The following is a 12,992-nucleotide window of genomic DNA, read 5'->3' as shown; positions in this document are numbered from 1 at the left end:
GAGGAAAAGATAAAAAAGTCCTCTAAAGAAACTTTATGCTCCAAAAGGGGCTTAACTTATTCAAAAAGGGGGAAACTTTTAAAAGAAAATATAATAAATGGCAAAGTTCTTATATATAGCAGAGTAAATACTTTGAAAGCAACAAACTGGATGCTCAGAGGACAAATATATATCATGTATTAAAAAGATTTTGGAAAAAGACTAAATCTAGATAAATAAGTGGTTAGTAAAAGACTAAAAGCGATTGAAGCAAAACAAAATCCTTAAAAATACCTAAATGAGAAATGAGGCATAGAAAAAGTCAATATCTGGAAGTTTAACATAGAACATCAATAAATTATGCCAACAAGATTTGAAGAAACATTTTACTAAAGGAATGAAATATCAATAAAACCTCACTGCAATTTATTGGTACAAGAATCTGTCTGGAACTCTATGGGACTTTTAAGTGGAGTAAAGGAGGTGTGCAAGGAAGAGATGGTCACTGCGTGCAGCAGAAAGGTTTGATGAATTTTTCCAATCCTATTAAATGTGGAGTAGTTTCAGATGGTTCCTACACCAACATTTATCTTGGGGAAGAAGAGGGAATGAGTCAATCACAGGAATGATCCCTAACGGAAGGGTTAGTAAAATAAATTACAAAAAAAATCAATGAAAAGAAAGGAGACATGATTCAAGAGGGAATGGAGATACAAAACTACTGTATTATTAATCATGGTGTGCAGCTTGTTGCTTCAATCAGACTTAGCTGCAGGGGAATGTAAAATAACAGTTGTGCTGGGAATTCTTGAGAAGGGCACCATGCAGGACCTGGGAAATTAATGTTGCCATCGGAATTAAACTCACTGGTGGGGTCTGCAAGGAGGAGCAGCACCCATAGTCCCAGGGCTAAATGCAACACATTGGGGAAAAGGCAACACTTCTTTTAGAGGAATTAATCCCCACAAATCAAACTGTTTTGAAGGACTTTGTGAACGTGTGATAAAACCACCCAGCTGGCGTAGTGGGAATGGAGGAGTTGTCAGCACGGTCTTTCACAGAGCAGTCAAACAATGAAGTTGTGGGATTAATTATTCTTGTAGATTATTAATTTATTAAAAGGTAAGAAACAAAGAATTGATTGTTTTGGATGATGGAAAACGTTGCCAGGAGAGTCCTGAAGGGTTTTCCACTGGGAACTGTGCTCTTGAACGCACTTGTAAATGATTTGGAAACGACTGACAATAAAAGAGTGATGAAATTTGCTGATGACACAGAATTATTCATGGAAATTGAAACTAATATTCCCATCAGGAGTTGTAGGATCATCTCAACACCGGGCAACAAAGAGACAGGTGACACTGAGTGTTAGTAAATGCAGAGTAATGCACGTATGGGAAGTGCAGCTCTAAACATTTATACACAGTGATGGTCTCTGGGGTAGCTATTTCCACTCACAAAAGAGATCCTGGCACCAGAGCCCAGGGGAACTGAATGTTAGGAATTACTGGAAGGGAATAGTGAACAAAACAGAGAACAACAGCACACAGCTGCTTAAATCTGCACTGTATCCATGTCTTTTGTGTGGAATCATTCTAGGTTTTTTTTCTAAAATCACATTTTAGAACTATGAACAGTGGGGAAGAATGGAGAAGGTGAGTAGGAAGTGGTTACTCACTATTATTCATAACATGAGAACCAAGAAGCATCCAGTAAAATGACCAGGAGTCAGACTGGAAGAGAAATGAAAGGAAATACTCCATCACACATGCCTGTATAAGTGCAATTCCTTCTCTCTGAGTCACCAGGGTGGGATTCATCTGACTGAGCTTTAAGAGTGGGTTCACCCTGTTTGAACTGGGCATCTTTTGTGCCAGAGGCCACTCCTGAGCTGGGGACTGAGGCTCCACTGGCAGTCAACAGAGAGCCAGGATTGGTAGGAATGTGATTCACCTCACCCACTACAGAGCTTTCTGTCAGCGGAGGTTGTGTAACACCTTATTGTCCACTGCCCGTATTGTCGAGCTCCCCGTACACAAAACCATGGAATCAGAGCATGATTGGCTTTGGAAGTGACCTTAAAGATCATCCAGTCCCACCCCTGCCATGGGCAGGGACACCTTCCACCATCCCAGGCTGCTCCAAGCCCCGTCCAACCTGGCCTTGGACACATCCAGGGACCCAGGGGCAGCCAGAGCTTCTCTGGGCACCCTGTGCCAGGGCCTCACCACCCTCATAGAGAAGAGTTTCTTCCTTATATTGAACCAAAATCTACCGTTTTTAGTTTAAATCTCTTGTCCCTTGTCTTGCCACTATGTGTCCTTGCAAAAAGTCTTGTTCCATCTCTTAACCCCCTTCATGCATTGAAAGGCTGCAATAAGGTCTCCCTGGAGCCTTCTCTTTTCCAGGCTGAACAACCCCAAAGCCCTCAGCTTTTCCTCCTTGCAGAGGTGCTGCAGCCCTCTGGGCATCTTCATAGCCTCCTCTGAGCTCACTCTGAGCAAATGGAGCTCAAACATCAGAGATAAGAACTCTAAGAAGAGCACAAAAAGCAGGCACAGGTCCCATTTCCCAGGGACTGCCATGATGACAGGCATGTCCAACACACCCAAGCCGCTAGGAAAAAAAACAAAGCTTAAAAATGCTGCTACTTCTCCTTTTTTTCTTTTTTTTTTTCTTTCCTTTTTCAACAGGTTGACCTTAAAGGGCAACATGCTCCACTCTGTCTGGTTTACAGGCAGATAAGAGCCACATCCTGGCTCTGGGTGGATGAAGGGGAAGATAAGTTGCTTTCATGGATGTGTCTGGGAAAGGGATAAATTATCTCCTTTATGGGCTCTTTGTTGCTCCTTGCCCAGTTCAGGGCTGTCTCTTTGGCAGAGCAAACACGTCACAGAAGGAGATGCTGTTCATCACAGAGGGCCATTGCTCTGTGACTGGGCTGCACACTCTGTGCCCACAGCAAACGTCAGGGGAAAATGGATGGAGATGGGAAGCACAGAAAAAGAGGATCAGTGGCTTTCTGCTGCTTTTGATATTGGTGGTAGAAGGGGACAGTGAATAATTATGCTCAGAGAACAGAAGCATCAATGAGATAAGGAAATCTGCCGCTCCTGGTAACAGGTGTCCTTCCTAAAAATCACATCTGCCTGTTTTTGCCATGTGCCAGCCGTTCTCTTCCTCCAGCTTTCAATTCTGTCAGTCAGAGAGGGCAGGAGGACAAAGCACCAGGCTGCCAGGATACCTGGTTCATCTCCTACCTACTTCTACCATCTGTGTACTCCTGGGTGTGTCTTTGTTTTCCTTCTCATCCTTCTTCTGTCTTCTCAAATATGAACAGCATTTGTTTCTAAGTCTCTAAAGCTCTCTGGGAGCAAGCTTTGCTTTTATTATGCTTTCATATACAATGAAAACATGCTCTCTCTCGGGCTACTACACATTCCAGCCTTCGGAGTTGTATTAGTTAGACGAGAAATGCACAGTAAATAGCAGAGCCCAGGTCTGAGGCTCCCAGAGGTTCTTCCCTCAGACTTGCTCAGTCTGAAACCTAAATCTCCTTTTCCCAGCACCTCACTTTCACCTCCTGTGCTCCTGGGTGATGCAGAGGATCATTGGTTTCTGTAAGTCAGAGCTCAGCAGCCTTTTCTCAACTCAGCAGTGACAGAAAAATTGCCAGCCTTGGACCCCTGTCTGTCTCTTCTAAGCCCACAAACCCATAGTCCTGAAGGATTATTGATCAGCATCAGCACATGCCAGGTGGGCTTTCCCACCTGGAGAAATGTAGGAGTGGCCTGAGCCAGCCCTTCACTTTGGCAATCCCTAAGTTTTAAGATGACAACTAAGGGTCCTTAGTTACTGCAGATCAGATGATGGGTTAATGAAAAAGATTTTACTCATTTATAACATCAGAGATTGTGACCCCACCCTTCCTCATATTTTTTTTTTTAAATGGCTTCCTCCAAGAATAAAGCATTCCTGAGCAGAGGTCCTCCCATAGCCCTGGGAAGGATGTGTCCCTATTACAGCAGATGGTGATTCACCCCAGTGAGGGCTTTTTTGTCCTATACAAAGTTCTTTCTGAACTTTAAAAGTGCTTTTAACCAGCTCCTGACAAAACATCAGCTGAGAGTGATTTATACCAATGGACTTGTGGGTTGGCCTCCCCAGCTGCAGAAAAAAGCGCATTTGTAACAGCAGCTGCCATAAAGTTGCTTGGGGTTTTTTTTTGTTTGTCTTTTAAAAAGCTGAAAAAATATTCTGACAGGTATCTCCAGGGGCTGGACCAAAAGAGACTTGTGAGTTCTTGGGAGGCAAAAGAGCTTGTAGTTTTGGCAGGACAAAGATAAAGAGTTTACTTTCACTAAATTCAGATTCCTCCACTTGATCTGCTCATGTTTGCTGCCTGAATATTTAAAGGTGAGGAACAGATATCTGTAGGGATTTGCTTACCCACACAGGTTTGGCTATCTGGTGTAGAAGGAGATGAATTGTGTCCTGGAATTGCCCATTTCGTCCTGTGCTGGCAGCCTAGATGATTGCCTTAATTTCCAGGCAAAATCTCTAAAATCTGTTTTAGGGCAATTTTGGGAGAAGCAGGTCTGTCAGGTCCAAAACAGTTTGCTCCTGGCTCAAGTTTTGGTAGGAGCCAGCTCCCAGGGTGATACTCTAAGGGTTGAAAGGGACCTCATGGAGTCTCTCTGATCCTTGTGCTATTAACAGCTTTAGATGTTCCCTATAAAATAGGAGCACTGCAAATGGGCTGAGCTTCCTGGAAAAGGAACACATTAGTGTGTTAAGTACAAAGACAGCAAAGATTGGCAGGCAAGGCCACCACTTTATTTCAAGGTGATCTTGATGTTTATCAGTGACCAGCAAGAGAAAGACTCCCACCACCAGCAGCTTCTGACTTTAGTAGAATTATAGAATTAGTAAGATTTAATAAACTTCTAAGGTCATCAAGTCCAAGAGTTAACCCAGCAGCAACGAGAAGGGACAACACATCACCTACTCAGAAGATAAAAAGGAGGTCCACTGCTGTGTTTTAGCCAACATTTTCTGAGAGATATTCTTACTGTAGTCAATGGGAACTAAGAGCCTGATATCCCTGGGAAGAGTTTGGAAAATTCCTATGAGTTCTCTCTCTATGGATTTCCCCAGGAACTCCTGGCTGGGTAGCCAAGCATAGATGCTCTTCAAGAGGAGATGCTGACAGCTTTGTGTACACTTGGAAAAACAGACTTTATCTACACAGCCATGGAAAAAAGCTTGAATATGTGAAATTCCATGGATCAGAGTGGAGGTCACTCAGCTCAGTCCAGGCAGGAGCACAAACACCCTGAGGAGAGCAATGTGCTCGTTACAGGGAGGGTTAATATCTCTGCTGAGCTCTTGTGTACCTCCATGAGCCACAGAGGAGGATTTCGCATAGCTTCTATCCAAGCCAGAAGTAATTTTATCTGCCAGCTAAAGTGGCTTTCAGGGACACAAACCTCCAGGAGGAGGAAGATGTGGCATGCTGGCAGTGACACCTGAGTCAGCACCGTGTTGTGAGCAGGGGCAGAAGGAGCTGAGATACTCCAGCTGTGTTTGCTGCCCAAAGAGCTGCCCCAGGAAGAGATGCCAAGACAGGTTTAAAAATCTGTCCATTTGCACACATTGGTTCAGCCTCTGTGTGTGTGTATGTGTGTGTGTGTGTTTGTGTGTGTGCAGACCACTCTGAACGACCTTAGGGTTTTCTACAACTTGGGAACTGCTGAGCTAAGCCTTCCCAGTGACCCCAGTCCTTGGAATATCCACTCAGCTGCCAAGGAAAATCAATGAAAGAGCTGAGCAGTGGAACCAGGCTTCTACTTGAAAATGGGGCTTTGCCATCAGGACTTGAGGCTGAAAAAAGGCTTTAAGTATCGAATGTGTCACGATAAAAATTCTGTCTTCAGAAAGGGCCACTTTTGCAGAGCCTGAGTCCATTTCCTCTGGGTATTTGTCCTTTAACAAGTCCCCCTGATCAGAAAAACTCTGTCTGGGAGCTCTCAGACACCTTCTGATCTGCTTTGTCCCACTGGAGGAGGAGCTGCGATCCATAGGATGGAGATTGGTCTTTATTCAGCAGGGATGGAATCCATCACTTCCTTTGAAAGTGATGACTCTGCCTTTTGGTTGGCATTGGAATTGGACTGTCCTTGGCTTCAAAAGATGAGAGGATCTCTTATCAAACATCTTCAAAAGCTGTGAAAGGAAGACTGGGAAATGCCAGCCAATTTCCTCTGTTTTTATAGTAACTTGTTTATGTTTTCCGAGTTCTACTCTGTAAAATAAGTCGGCTTGAATTAATATGCAGCATGTTTGGTTTTTGCTGTTCATGTGTATGTGCACTTTATTTGATTCCCAGAGGTCACCTCAAACTTGTTTTCTCAGAAAGGATTGAAATAATTCTTTTGCTATTGTTTAGCATTACTCTGCTTGTGTGGTGCAAATTCTCATTTCTTTCTTTGCTGCAAATAAGTGCTTAATAATAAATAATTTTTTAAAAGCAAACCCACCCCCTCTATTTCCTATTTTGAAGAAAAGCAACAGAAATGACTCAGAATTGAAGGGAAAACTGAGAATGGCTGTGATATCACAGGGTAGGAGTTGGAGAAAAGGAGCTGTGTACACTCAATGTCTGTGCTGTGTTGCAAGGGAGGAGTTGCAGGAATATTGTCCCCCTACATTCTTTACATCATGTCAGCCTTCAGTCCTACATTTTGGGGATGAAAGAGAGGGTCCAGCCACAGAACTGAGTCCCAGAACCCCACCGTGGAAGTCCTCAATCCGATTTGATGGGTCCAACAGGCCGAGGCAATAGAGAAGGGAATCCTCCAAGAACATTCCTTGAGTTTCATTCGTTGAATCATGGAATCCTAAAATGGTTTGGGTTGGAAGGGAACTTCAAAGTTCATCTCATTCCACCCCCTGCCATGGGCAGGGACACCTTCCACCGGCCCAGGTTGCTCCAACCTGGCCTTGGACACTTCCAGGGATGGGACATTTGCCACCTTTCTGGACAACCTGTGCCAGTATTTCAACACTCTTACCATGAAAAATTTCTTCTTTATATGTAGTTTGAATCTACACTCATTTCGTTTTAAACCATTACTCTTTGTCCTATCAATAGAGGTTCTTGTAAAAAGTCTGTCCCCATCTTTGCAGGCAAACACTTCACCACAGCTTTCTAATTTTCTAACTTCTAATATTTAAACACGCCACCTTCCCCCCTCAAAAGAAAAAAAACCTGCCAAAATCTGTCAAATAGAGAATTCAGCCTTTTTGGCAAAAAACATATTTTGTTTGTTTTTCCCACTTCTGGTGGTTCCACAAAACAAACAAACAAACACACACTGAAAATCCACTATAAGAAAACACTTCCACCCACAAAACAAAGAAAAGTTTGGTCACTTGAAAAAGCACTCAAAACACTGGTTTGTTTTCCATAAAATTTTAGAAGGAACTAAAAATCCACTCCCTGACTTGTGCTGTCTAAACCTCAAAGTACAAGAGGTTGGATGCCAACAGGAAACCTTCAGAGATAAAGGACACCCAGACCCCCCATACAGGGAATCACATTTCAGGTCGGTGTAAGGTTTATGTTGCTCTGCAATCTTCCAAGGATTTAGTAAATGTCCTTCTCAGTTTGCTCTGTAGCTTACACACTTCTCCTCAGACTATCCATGTTTTTATACCCTACATTTCCGTCCCATTTTCAAACTCTAAACTTAAATTGCATTTCTTGGGATTGGTAGTAAAGGAATAATTTAATTTTCTTGGTAAAAACACTTTTGCAGGGGATGAGAATGGGATCTGCTTATGGGCACTCCAGCACCATCTCACACCAGTTAAATTCATGGAAACACATGTGTAAGGGCTGCTTAATTTGTTTTCCTTCCAGTCATTCCAAGGACAGCTTCCTGATTTCCAGGAGAGCAGCAGAGACTTTCTGATACCTGAGAATGAGCATTGTTGCTTCAATACATCACTTTTTTAACACATCAGCCTTCTGGTATGCTGGAGCATGGGGCTGCATGGAGAAAACTATGGGTGAGGGTAGATCTTGGGGTTCTGCTGAGGCACACCTCAGGCTTTTGAGGAGCGAAGTTCAGGACAGGGGCTGAGAGAAGGAATTGCTGTCAAAATAGGGGAGAGTGATGAATCTTTCTAAATTGGTTTTGAGGGTGCGCTCAAAGCCAGGGAGTAAAACCATTCCAGCCTTCCAGGCTTCCAGTACTTAAAGAGGGCTGTAAAAATGAGGGAGAGGGGCTTTTTACAGGGGCAGATAGTGATAGGACAAGGGGGAACATTTTTAAACTAAAGGAGGAGAGATTTAGATGAGATATTAGGAAGGAATTCTTCCCTGCGAGAGTGGGGAGGCCCTGGCACAGGTTGCCCAGGAGTACTGTGCCTGCCCCGTCCCTGAAAGTGTTCAAGACCAGGTTGGACAGGGCTTGGAGCAACCTGGGACAGTGGAAGGTGTCCCTGTCCATGGCAGAGGGGTGGAACTGGGTGATCTTTAGGTCCCTTCCAACCCAAACCATCCCATGATTCCATGACCCTCTGTATCAGTTGCCACGGAGATGTGTAAGTGAAGTCGCAGCTATGTTCCATCACCTATCTCTATTAACCACAGCCAGCCAGAGAACAACCTAGAGGATGCTTATCTTGGGGAAGATGTTCCAGCAGGGCATGTGGGTGTTGTCACAAGATGGTTTGCACCACCCTCTGACCCGTGTCGTTTCTGCAGTGCAGAAATGAGCAGCCACCCTTCCACAGCTTCTTGTTGAGGTCCTTCTCCTTCACCTTTGTATTTATACCTTCCTCCTCCAAGGCCTCAGCAAACAACAGGATCTCCTTGTGAACAACCTCAGCAAGGGAGCAAACCAGGGTGCGAGAGAAGCAGCAGGGGCAGTTTCTGTTCCTTTGTCCAGCCAGGAGCACCAGAGCACCATTTGGCACCCTACCAGCTCCTGGGCTTTAAACATTAATTTTTTTCAGATTTTCCCTCTCTTCCTTTAGTTTTTTCCTCTTCTTGGAGAGGCGTTTGGCTTTGGTAGGACACGCTAACCCTGTCTGTGACAGGAAAGGCAACAGAAGTGTGGCTGCAAGCAGACCCCAGGGGAGAGGTCCAAGCAGGGCAAGCACATGTAATATCCCCCTTCAGATCTTTTCCAGCTTCCAGTTATTTTCAGAAGTTTGTCTTGCTGGGAGCCCCCAAGGGACCTCTCTTTTCAATACTTGTCTTCTACAGCCTGAGACCAGACGTCTCAAGTGGAGACACAGACTCTTAAGCATTCATATTTAATAACACTTATTTTTTAACTCCATTAAAAAGTGCTGGGAGGTGGATTCTCTTCACCAAACAGGAAGGAAGTGGTTTTTTCAAGGCAGACTCAGGGAGGGTGACTGTTAGGCAGAGATCTAAGCTGTGTTGACATGTGTATGTTACAGCTTCATCTTTAACCTCTGTCCTCATGGAGCCAGCTGGGAGATGAGGCTGGAATTAACCTTTCCCCACTGCAGGACGCCCACAGCTCTCTGCTTACTGGAAAGTTTTCTTTTTTCCTTTTTTTAATTATAGTGATTCCGTGCAGCTGTTGGCATCTTCCTGCTCCTCCTGTTAACACGAGATTTGTAAGGAGGGTCTCTTTTCAGGAAGGCAGCTGTTTTTTCTCATTCCTTCACTTAATTAGGATGTGAGATTCTTCTACAATCAGAAATCACATTGGGCTCCATGTTGGGGACTCATCCGAGTTCCACAAGGAAAGTGATGCTTATGTCCTGCATGCAGTCAGGGTTTGCATGGTGCAATCAGCTAATATTTGTTGGATCTGGTAGCAGTTTGTTACACACAGAGATGCATTTGTGACTGTTTTTCTGCATTCCCAGAGGTGGCTGCACCCTCACCTTTGGCATTTACCAGCCTTGGAGAGAGCACCCAAACCAAGAGCTGGATCTGGCCACCCCCATAGACGTGATCAACAGCTGAGCAGGAACCAGGAGCAATGGACAGTAAGAACAGACAAATAAAGCTATGAGATCAAACTCTTTCTCCATTTAAAAACTCTTCTTTATTGTCTTCTGCATTAGTGACTGAAGCTGCAGCTCTTCAGAGCTTAGGGCCCCATGTGTATGAGAGCAGCAACAGGGAAAGTCACCCCTTCGAGGCTGTATCCACTTTTGCAGCTAATTGGAAAATACAAACACAGGGCTGCTGCAGAGGCAATGTCTGGACCATATTTTAAATTCAAAATGTACCCTGAGCTCATGAAAAATTCACCTGGTGTTGGTTATTGGGGCAAACAGAGGCAGAACCTGCTCCACGCCACTGGATAGTCATAGGTCAGGAACTTCAGATCATGTATCCTGAGAGATGGGAAAGGGAAAAATGAGGGAGCAATCCCATGTTTTCAGCAAATTTTATTGTGCTTTGTTACCGTTTGTTGTTCATCCTCAGCCACTGGGACTGCTGTATGAGATTCTTGGGTTTTGTCTGCAAAGAACTGAGAATTTCTAGGAAAAAAATATTGAAGTGAATGTAATATTAGATTCTAAATCCCACGGAAGTCGAAGTTGTCCTTATTTTACATGCTGACTATTCTGAGCAGAAAACACCAGTGAATTTTCAACATTCAGTTGTTTCAGAAATAGCAGAACTTTTCCCTGATGTAGCTTAACTCTGGAAAAGGAGCTGCACTGAGCAGCTTTTCTCCATGAAGACCCAGGAAGGAAGGTGAAAGGTCTCTGTAGCCACCCCTGCACCTCTCAGTTCACCAGTGCTCCATCTCTGTCGGTGGAAAAGGCTTTGCTGGGAAGAGAAACCCATTTCCTTAGGGAACAATCTCAAAGGATGATTAGATAATGCCTGATGATGGGCGGGCAAGCTCAGGGTCATGGTTTGTGGAGGTCCTCAGTGTGGACCCAGACTGCAAATACCCTGATGGCAGAGAGTCACTCCAGTGACAGCATTCCCTGGAGAGCAATGTGGAATGTCAAGCTCAGGACCTCTGTCATGGTCTAATAAATGCAAAGTCTTGGAATTGTGAGGCTTGAAGACTGTCCCTGCAAAGGCAATTAATGGGGATTTTTCCTTTCAGGCCACTTTGCAGAAATGTGCTCCCACACTCTGCAAGGCCTTCTGGGTCATGGAATCGTAGAGGCATGGAGTGATTTGGGTTACAAGGGACCTTTAAAGGTCACTTAGTCCAACCTCTTGCAATGAGAAGGGACTTCTCAAGTGGAAGAAGGATCTTCCACTACATGAGGTTGTTCAGAGCCCTGTTTGACCTGTCGGGGCACAGGAGGACAGGACCTGGATAATCAGGGACTTCCTTGGATGGGTGTCAGGGGCCATCTCTGGAACAGTTTCTGCCCCTACTTTGCTCACCAGAAGATTAAGGCCTCCTTCCTCTCCAGGTCCCCAGAAAAATTTCCCAAACTGCCAAAATCAAGGAAGGAATGCCTTGTCTTCCAGAGGAGAACTGTGGAAATGATTCACACCACTTAACAGATGACAGGAAGGTCTCTGCCACTGTTCAATGGAGATAATGTGCCATGGAGCCAGGGCAGCACAGATCCAGAGGTTTCCATCTGTGCGTGATTTCTGGCACCTTTATCAGGGCTGATACAAGTGTGAATAACCCCAGAGGATGGTTTGGAAGCTGGCAGCATCCCTTTAGCACTTGCTCAAGAGGATATAACTGCAAACTCCTCCAGATCTCCCTTCTTAACGCAATCAGTTTTCAAAAGCTCTCCTCCTCGTCACCCAGCCTGACAGGGTTAAACACCTCAGCGGAGGCTGGAATGTTTTTAATCTCACTTATTTATTAAAATTGTCTAAAGATAGCCAGCTGCAACAGATAAAACTGCTGCCCTCTGCCCTTCAGAAAGGCCCTCCCTGAGCCAGCTCTGCACGGTAAATACTGGCAGTGGCTGGATGACCTCTGGAATGTGCTGGTACCTGTGCTGGCCAAATCCATCCCTGGCTGTCTTTCCAGCTGGGCTGCCTTCTGCCAGCTCTGGTCAGAAGATTCATGGGCAGAGGTGTTGTGGTGGCAGTGGAGGTGGGCATCAAGCTGGTCCCAAAAGGATTTCAAGTTATAGCAGCAGAGTAGAAACAAACAGAAAAAAATCCTGGCAAAATGAGACAGAGAGATTTTTATTTATCCCTGATGGGGAAATGTTGGGAATTTGTGCATCTGGTATGTTTGAGATCCTTTGGGATCTCTACCCGATGATCTGGAAGACAAAAAGGGTGTTCACAAATGTTTTACTGCCCTTCAAATCCTTGCTACGATAAGATCTTAGTGGTGCTTTGCTCTTCCCCTCCCAGCTGCACTCCCTGGACCACCAAAAGAGCTCTGGTTGATGCAGGGCTGCAAAACCTCACCCTTCAAGATCAGTGTTTGAGGCTGGGAAAAGAGGCAAAAGAGGCATCCAGATTTCTACCCTGCACCTCTCCTGCCTGTAATAAATGGTTGTACAAGGCAGAGTTCAGAGATCTCTGCACTCCAGGCCAAACCAGGGCTCTGCAGGACGTGACAGCTTTGATTTGTGCCTGTCCAGAGCCCACCAGAGACAAAAGACAGTGTCAGGAGTAATGGAATGAGTGTGGCAGGCAGACCCAGCAGTGCTCTTATCAGCTGGGGGAGGCAGAGCAGATCCCAGGAGCAGAGCAGACCAGGTACCAGGAACCAGATCGTAAGATTGCATTCCTCACATACGTGGGATTTCCTGCGGTCCCCCCTCAGTTTTCTTTGCAAATTGAAAATCTAAAATCTGCAAAGGGAAAAAAAAAAGTGTCTTAGTGAATAAAAGGTAATTAATTTTCTGCACTGTATTAATCTATAAAGTAGTACAGCATGAAGAAATCCTCAGCCCAACTTAGAGGGAGTGTATTGTTTAAACCCCAGGAGAAGAAATGTTTAATTTAATTTCACAGGTAGCTGTTTTGCAAAGTCTCTGAGGGAGGAAAGTGCCAATACCTC

Source organism: Corvus brachyrhynchos, unplaced genomic scaffold, assembly GCF_000691975.1.
Source record: "Corvus brachyrhynchos isolate BGI_N302 unplaced genomic scaffold, ASM69197v1 scaffold182, whole genome shotgun sequence".
NCBI classification, from domain to species: domain Eukaryota; kingdom Metazoa; phylum Chordata; class Aves; order Passeriformes; family Corvidae; genus Corvus; species Corvus brachyrhynchos.
The sequence above is the reverse complement of the archived record's forward strand: the minus strand, read 5'-3'. Positions refer to the sequence as shown.